The sequence below is a fragment of the Lathyrus oleraceus genome, chromosome 5 (genome assembly GCF_024323335.1).
Source record: "Lathyrus oleraceus cultivar Zhongwan6 chromosome 5, CAAS_Psat_ZW6_1.0, whole genome shotgun sequence".
Classification (NCBI taxonomy): domain Eukaryota; kingdom Viridiplantae; phylum Streptophyta; class Magnoliopsida; order Fabales; family Fabaceae; genus Lathyrus; species Lathyrus oleraceus.
Window position 1 is genome coordinate 59,334,475 of NC_066583.1, and position 9,286 is coordinate 59,343,760.

Here is a 9,286-nt window from a genome sequence, read left to right on the forward strand (position 1 = left end):
TATGTTGATTATCTTGATTCTTCGAAATCACTTCTGAGATGGACCAAATCCAACTAGTTGATTACCTCCTTCATGAATTCTCATATGAAAAAGTCAAATGCCACTTATTGACCTCTCCACGTTTATCAGACTTCTCCCAAAGATATTATGACCTTCCAAGTGAGACTTGAACTTCAAGCTACATGTTAAACAAGACTTAGATTCTCTAAGACATGAACATGTAACATCTTCTCCATCCAGCAACTTCAAAGAACTGCACTGAGAACGATCTTTTTGAAGTACCCAATCTACAACTCTGTAGACCCTTCTATCTTAAGTTGATGTGCCACTTCACCAACTAAGATTCTGATGTTGAACCACATGTCACAACATTATGTTTTAACATCTAGCTGTTGAATTCAGCTCCTTCTTCTGCCACTTGAAAGAACTTCCTCCCTACACAGAGCAAGAGTTTAACGCTCTCATAGACTTGATTGTGGAACCAAGTTTAAGTAAACAACCTCCATCCTGCAAGTTTGCAGTTAAGTCATCCAAGCTCACACCTTGATGAATCCCTGCTTCTTCTCCAAAGACATCAGACACTCTGATGCACGAGTCTTCAGAAGGACCAGTTAGAAACTAACCCTTCAGCTATACCAAGGATTCCACTTCCTAAAGCAAGGTTGTTTCCATGATGTCAAGAATGCTGCCACTTGTTCTTAACTCCACAGTGCGCATTAGCCAATGCATTTCCTTACCTAGATCAGAAATAAACTGATTCAAGTAACCACCATCAAGACTATGATGTCTTCTTCTTGTACACACCAAGGCTGAACATGTTTCTTGCCAGGAAACCTTTTCAGAGATCATATGCTTTTGCTGCCACCAAAGAGATAGATCATAAACCAATGTACTATCCTTCCTGTGATTCTGCACAGGGTCTTGAAGAAGAGATGTTCCAACATCTTTAAGAGCATCAGTTATCTTGAGCTCCAAGGAAATCAATTAAATACTTGTACTTGGCATAAGTAGACATTGATCTTAAATCCTTTCCCAATTATCCTTTCAGATACTTCCACCATAAGAATATTTTGAAAATACTCTTCTTGTGTCAACATCTTCTGCTTGCAAGCACCTCAACAGTCTTGAGAATCTTTCCAGATTAGATTCACCCTTAGGAATGAGAGAGAGATGAATCCTTCCTCGCAAATGTGTCACATAACAACCAGAACCCATGTGACACATGTCAACAGCCAACCAGACCCTAGGCTGACCAAACGTGAGAAGGTTAACCAAAACTCCCCCTCAAATTGACAATCATGGAACCTCCACACCAATCAGACTCCAGCTGACCATAAGTACTAAAGAAACCCCAGTCAATTAGTAGATATGCATTGCCAGAGCATACTACCTCAACCAACCTCTGAATCTTCATATTCTCACTCCTTGAAAGAATTGCCACTTCTGAGCGTGGTGTTTGAATACCAAGATTCATGGTCCCAATCCTCTTAAATGATGTAGCAATCAGGTTACCCCATTATTGACTTCTAACATCTAGGGGACTTGTCTTCCAACACAACAAAGTACTTCAGAGAACAACTATCCCACCCTGATCAATCTACAGGAATAAGACAACCAGCAGGAAATTGCACAATGTCACATCTCAACCAGCTCCACTTCTAGAGATCAGACTTCTAAGAGTGACCTTCTTGAGCACACACACAGTTGACCCTACCCTTGTCAACTTAGCACACACATATGTCTCCTCTTCCAGGTCAGGAGTAGGTTCCAAACACAAGTATCCCTTTGTTTGACACCTAAAAACATCTGCTCTTTAACCAGTAGCTGCATACTTGTTGAACAACATGTTCTAACATCACATAGAACATTAGTTCCACCTCCTTGGAACAGACCCTCCTTGAAAGTCTTCAAGGACTTCATATACACTACCCAAGAGAGTAAAAGAATCAGTGATCAGGTGATTCTTACCATCCTGAAGTGAGAACGTCATGATGAGTGGACTTGAGGAGACTCAAGTATCTTTGACATCTTCAGTAGATTATGATGAAATCTTGAATACAGCAGCCTTTCATCCACATGAGGGGAAACTACATCAGAGTTTAAGTTTTGCCAGGTATTATGCAGCGGAAATCATAATACAACTCAACCTATGAACACACACTTCACCAGATCAGCCTCCAAGAACATACCAAGCTTGAACATGATTCAAAACTAGCACAGTTGTCCCACACAAAGGCCAATTGCCAACCTCCAGAGACAGGTACACACAGTTCCTGTCATGAATAGTCCATCCACCTACTTCAAGGGACCATTCACGGAAATCACAGAACCTTCCACAGGTTCCAACATCAGTACTAACATAACACCTTGCAAGATACCAGATAGTATAACTCATGGATCTCATCCAGAAACAGAACAGGATGCCTGCTCTGATAGCAATTGAAATTTTGGTGTAGTCAGAGTTTAGATGTTCTACTCCAAGTAATGACATCTGATCTAACATTGTTACTAATACAGCAACACAGTTATACAAATTAAAACCTAGTACTGATATGCACACATTCACAGATGTCACGACATCTGCTACTATATCACCATAGAATGGAAGAACACCCAGTTCTGTCCATCTGGTACAAAGACACAGCAGAGATCAAACATAGCACTTACTTCTGTTGAGCCTGCACAGTTATCAGCATGATGTCTCAACATTGATTTGAACATCACCTGTTACAGCATTACCGGTTGACCTTATTTTATAACGGACAGAATTATAAAGTGCAGAAGGTAAAAACACAAGTAATTGTTAACCCAGTTCGGTGTCACACACACCTACGTTTGGGGGCATACCAAGCCAGGAAGAAGATCCACTATCAGCAGTATTAATTCAGAGTTAAACTCCCCCGTTTACAACTCTTCACTTAATCCCTACCCAATGCAATCTATACCTTGGAACTCTTAGATAGAAACCTCCAATTTCCATTCTTATCACTACAATTACAATGTAATGCTAAACAACTTGAACTTGCTTCACAACTTCGTTAAAGACCATAACAACTCTTGCCTACAGGCTTTGAGTTACAAATACTCTCACCTTTGAACACTGAGAAACACATGGTAACCTTCCCACAGGTTGGGAGGTTTACCTCACACACACCCCTAAATTTTCATTCTATGAGGCTTACATAAACTAGGTTAAAATATGCTATTTATAACCTAATCACCCAACTGGATTTGGGCCTTCAGAAATCGCAGCAAACTTCTTCTTTGCTGTTACAAAACTGTCGCAACCTGAAAAATACAGTGCGCAAAAAAACAACCGACGAAAGAAAATGACAGAACAGTCGCCACCGTGCGTTATTCATCCCAAAGGAGGGAACGGAAATGCTCGAAGTAAACCTGAAAAAGGAAAGGACAAGACGGGGTCTTGCAACCAAATCTTGGGTTCAGGAGTCGGTTATGCGAAGGGAAGGTATTAGCACCCCTACGCATCCGTAGTACTCTACGGGATCCACTTTTGTAGTTCTTGTCTAAAGGGTGTGGGTTTATCTAATGTGTTATTTACTAAAAAAAAGGGGGTTAAATGAAAATGACTCGCACGGATGTCGCATCCACTGCATACGTATCTCATCTGAATATGAGAATCAGAGTCTTCGTAGCTCGGCTACCTAGGGGTTAAGGGTAATTGTGCTCGCTAAGACATCGCGTCTTATGCCTACGTATCTCATCTGGCCTGAGAATCAGAGCAAAACGTAGTTCGACTAACTACGGGGTTATGGAGTGGGTTTTGGACGAACGACGTTACTACGCAATCTACCGGATGCTCGACCTTTGGAGACTTTTTCGCCTGTAGTAGAAGGAGTTAACATGTTGCTTTGGGTTTTAGGGTTTGGGATGCTCAAGTGCAAAAAGGCAGTCCTTGACGAAGGAACCGCGCTACCTGCAGGGATACGAACACATACAAAACAAACATGTATAAAGTAAATGTGCCAACAAGGGGCTCAGAAGTAAATAAACAAAAGAAAACAAATGCCTCCTATCGAGGTCTTCCAGCTAAGAAAGCGATAAAATGCGGAAAAGAGGTAAAAGTACCACACGGATAAAGATCCGAAGTAACAGCAATTAAAGGAGTAAGAAACCCAGGGATCTCCCAAGCTAATGCCATCAAAGAAAGGTGAGTCAGTACAGGTAATCGGAATGAACCTCCAGGGTGTATCCCACAAATAAAGTGGGAAAACCACGCAAACCATCTCTGCAAGAGTCTGTGAGCCCTCACAAAAACTCAACAAAAGGGTTAGTGAAACACGATAAGCATTTTTTTCATGGATAACAGTATGGTTTCAGAAACCTCAAACCCTGTGGCATACATTTCAGAAATCATGTGATTAAACATTCAAGGCATAGGTTTCACCCATTCATGCATAATTAAACCCGTGGGCAAAAACATAATGAAATTCATCCATCATACCTCATACATTCAGATGATCCAAATTAAGAGCATAAAATCATGGGAATGAGGCAAACCTGATGGGAGAGACCGGTTGAAATCAAATGGCACGGCTGGGTTGCAAGGCAATGTTAGGGTTTGCGTGAGATGAAAGTGTGTGAGTCAGATTGAATTTTTTCAGAGCTGGCTGGGGGTTGCTCTGAGTTCTCTGTCAGGTTTCTCTCCAGGTTTTGTCAAGGGTTTTGTTTCAAGGAAACCTCAGAGTATTTTGCTTCTCTTCCTTTTTCTGTCTGATTTCCCTCTTTTATAACCTGATTTTCATGGCTTTGTGGGCTCAAATGAGAGAGGTCCAAGTCCAAGTTTTTCTATTATATTTTTTTTATTTTTTTATTATTTATTTTTTGTAAATTTTTTTTTTTTAAAGTTTCTTGGATTTAATTCTGATTGACATGATGAAATGCAATATGAAATGCTAAATGAATGCATGAATGAGGAGGGCGAATTTTGGGGTATTACAGCTGCCCCTATTCAATCATCAGCTAACCCGAGTAGGATGAAAGCGAACAGCTTATCAGATAAACGGGGTGAGCTGTGATTGAATACCAAAGACAGATCGAAAATATGCGTTCCGAGAACACCACAAAAACGCGGAAATACACCGCGCTGTTTATTTTTCTTCCGATCCTCTGGCTGGATCTGATGTTTCGATCCTCTGGCTGAACCTATACTCAATTTAGTCCTCTGGTTGGATATTAATTTTGATCCTCGGGTTGGATACGATTTTGATCTTCTGGCTAGATCTTCTTCGATCTTCTGGCTAGATCTCCTTCGTTTCGATTCTCTGGCTGAATCTATTTCCTTTGATTCTCTGGCTGAATCTACTTCGATCTTCTGGCTAGATCTTAATTGTTGCGATTTTCGATCTTCTGGCTAGATCTTCTTTGTTTCGATTCTATGGCTGAATCTACTTCGATCTTCTGGCTAGATCTGAATTGTTTTGATGATAAATTCCCATCATTAGGATCCCGCATCTGAGGCATGCGCTGGTTGACCCTCTTTTGTAATCTACACCCAACCTTCATATTAGATATGCAGCTTCGAGAATATTCCACTTTTGGGCTTCGTATATATTCTTCGGGCTAGAACATGTTGTAACGACTCCTCAATTAGACTTGGGCTTGCTGGGGAAATAAAGCTTGTAGGCGACTTCACTGGGGAATCTTCAAATTGAGCCTTAGGCTGGCTTACTGGAACACGATTCTCAGGTTGAATCTTCAAAATGACCCTCAGGCTGGATCACTGGAACACGATTCTCAGGCTGAATCTTCAAAATGAACCTCAGGCCGGATCACTGGAAAACGATTCTCAGGCTGAATCTTCAAAATGAACCTCAGGCCGGATCACTGGAAAACAATTATCAGGCTGAATCTTCTAAATGACCCTCAGGCTGGATCACTGGAAAACGATTCTCAGGCTGAATCTTCAAAACGACCCTCAGGCTGGATCACTCACGCTTGATCCTCTGGCTGGATCTCATGACCTTGGTTGTAAAGTAATTCTTCAGTCTTCTTGGAAGAACCTGTTTATCAGCTTATGTGTATGCTTGATATGATATGCATGCAAATGCAAATGTTATGCATGGTGTAAAAAGAAATCTGCTTGGGGAAGCAAACTCCGGTAGGGAACAGATCGCTGTATCAATCCTTGAATGCTCTGTGGGGAATGATCCTTCTGCCGGGACCAATGAGCCACCAAAAATAAATTGGCTGCTTGAAAAGTTGACCTTGCGGGGGGATTATCATCTATGGAAACTTTGTTCGGCGAGGCTCTGTGAGGAGAGTCTGTGGGGAAAACACTTCCTGGGGAAATGTCGTAGGAAACGACCTTTGCTGGGAATATGAACTTGCTAATCGCCCTCAAGCTGGGGATTAACAAATCTATTAAAAATAATCTGTTGGGGAATGAGATGAACACGGGGAACACCACCCTCTCATCTGTTGGTTATGCAACCACTCCGCTGTTGCTAGGAAGATACAGTCTGACACTGTCAACTCCGCTGGGGATATATAGTCTGGATATTGTCAACTCTGCTGGGGAACATGCTCTGCTGAGGAGAGACTTTGTCAACCGCTTGGGGATGAGGATTCATGACTTGGCATCCGGTTCCTGTGACCTGCAACCAAAAATACACGTATGCCTCGGGGGAATTACTCGGTTTGAATTCACCGTCCGGGATTAAGCATATTCAAAGCAATTTTAAATTTTTTCCTGTGCAAATCATCTACAAAAGCCACCATTATGTTCATATGCAATATGTTTTATCAAAAATTCGGACATTTTTGCAAACAAACTGATAAATGAAAAATAAAGAGGCTCTTTAACTGAATTATTCGACTCTTACTGGGGAGAAAATTTGTGCCAGGAATAGGCGAGGGTATCAGGAAGCTGATCCCTGAAAAGAGGTGATCGCTATAAAAAGAGAACTATCCTAATGGCAATGGGGATACGGGGTCCCACCGAGTTTCGACTCTGCTATGGCTCGTATGTCCTCAAGACGCTCTGCTCATCTTGCTTTCTGAAGTGGATGATTAGTCGATCTTTAACCTTCGAAGATTGCCGGATTGAATGAAACGGTGATATAACACTGATGAACTCAGATCACAGTCATTCGCTTATTCCCTAACTTTTGCCTGGATCGCCCCCTTTTCGGGTTTTCAATCCACCGGGATACCCATTTTTGCCTGAGCCGCCCTTTTGGGTTTTCGACTCACCGGGTGTACTCTTTTTATATCCCTAATTTTTGCCCGAACCTCTTTATTCTTTTTTTTTTGGTTCGTCGGGATGCCCTTTTTTTGCCTGGACTATTCTTTTTATCGTCCAGCGGGTCTATTTTATGCGAAGTATTTTTTTTAACTGCGTCTGAGTTAATAGGGGACGGGAATCCTTCGCCATCCATGGTTGTTAGCATCAAAGCTCCGCCATAGAAAATCCTTTTAACCACGTACGGACCCTCATAGTTCGGTGTCCATTTGCCCCTGTGATCTGTGTTGGGAGGAAGAAATCTTTTGAGTACCAATTCACCGACTTGATACCCCCGAGGGCGCACTTTCTGACCAAATGCTTTCTTCATTCGTCTCTGACCGAGATACATCAATTTTGGGTACGTAGTTCCAGCATAGCACCATTTCCCGTTGGTTTGACTGATGACCAAAGCTGAATCCCCGTATACATCCAGGGTTTTAATCTGTATATTGACGGCTTCCTCAAGTCTTAGGATACAAGCTTCGTATTCGGCTTCATTGTTGGTGCAAGGAAAAGTTATTCTGGCACCAAATGGCATATGAACCCCCTTCCGATGTGATCAAGACTACACCAACTCCGCGACCATTGACGTGGACCGCCCCATCAAACATCATAACCCATTTGGATTCAGGGTCAGGACCCTCCTCCGAGAGTGGTTCCTCTCAATCTTTCGATTTGAGAAACATGATGTCCTCATCAGGAAAGTCAAACCTCATAGGTTGGTAATCATCAATCGGTTGCTCTGCAAGATAGTCTGACAAGACACTTCCCTTGATGGCTTTTTGTGAAGTGTATTGGATGTCATACTCTGTCAGTATCATTTGTCACCTAGTAACCATTCCGGTAAGTGCTGGCTTTTAAAAAATATACTTGACTGGATCCATTTTTGATATCAATAGAGTCGTGTGAGTCAACATATACTGTCTTAGTCGGCGAGCAGCCCATGCCAAAGCGCGGCAAGTTTTCTCGAGCAATGAGTATCTTTGTTCACAGTCGGTAAACTTTTGCTAAGGTAGTATATTGCATGCTCTTTTCGACCTGACTCGTCATGCTGACCGAGCACACAACCCATTGACCTTTCTAACACAGTCAAGTACATGATCAACGGTCTTTCCTCTCGTCCTGTAGACTTGCCGTGATCTTGATCTCTTTCTTGTCGTCTGTGGTACCGATGTTGATGGTCTCAATCACCTCCTGATAAGGTGTAATAGCTCGGTCCTCCTGTTTCAACAATCTGGCTAACCCTTCAGGCAATTCACAATCTTCCTCAACCCCTTCTTCGGCTTAATAGATAGGATTGTCAAAGTCATACATGGCCATAGCAGTGTCGTTAGTAGTGAGATCCGGGTGGTCAGCTCTGCATGATGGAGGATCATGCTTTACCTTAGAATGAGAGATTTTTTTTTGGAAAGAAAGAAAAAACGAAAAAAGAAACATTGCCATTTTTTTTTTGTAAAAGTAGAAAAAAAAACTGAAAGAAAAAGAACACAAAATTGTTTGCAAAAGCCATCCTTTATTGATGATAAAAATAATTGTGAAATGTAACTAAATGGATGGCCCTACAAATGAGCCGTTACACCTTGGGCAAAGTGTAAGACTTTATTATGCATGTAATAAAGGAAAACAATAAAAATCACTCTTTCAGTAGAGTAACCCGGACGGTTTTTTCAGACGACCAATTGTCGAGCTTTTCTCCCGGGACACACGGGCAAATCCAGCTATCTAAGTCACAGTCGCTGTCAGCCTTGTCTTCATCTGCAGCATTGACGATGTGGGGAGAAACCAAACCCCCGCTGGAGAGAGTACCGGTTTCATTCTTCTGAGATCCTAGAGCATACCCTAATCCAAACTTGTCTTCTTTGATGACTGGCTCCACAAATTTTCCCCAGCCTTGGGCATTACCAACTTTAACCACTTCGACAGCTTTCTTGTATGAAGAGATAGAAGTCCCGACCTTCTCAAACTCAGGTGAAAAGACAGCTTCGGGCGCGACCTCATTGATGTTTATGGCTTCGAAGCCCTGACACAGCATCTCGTGCA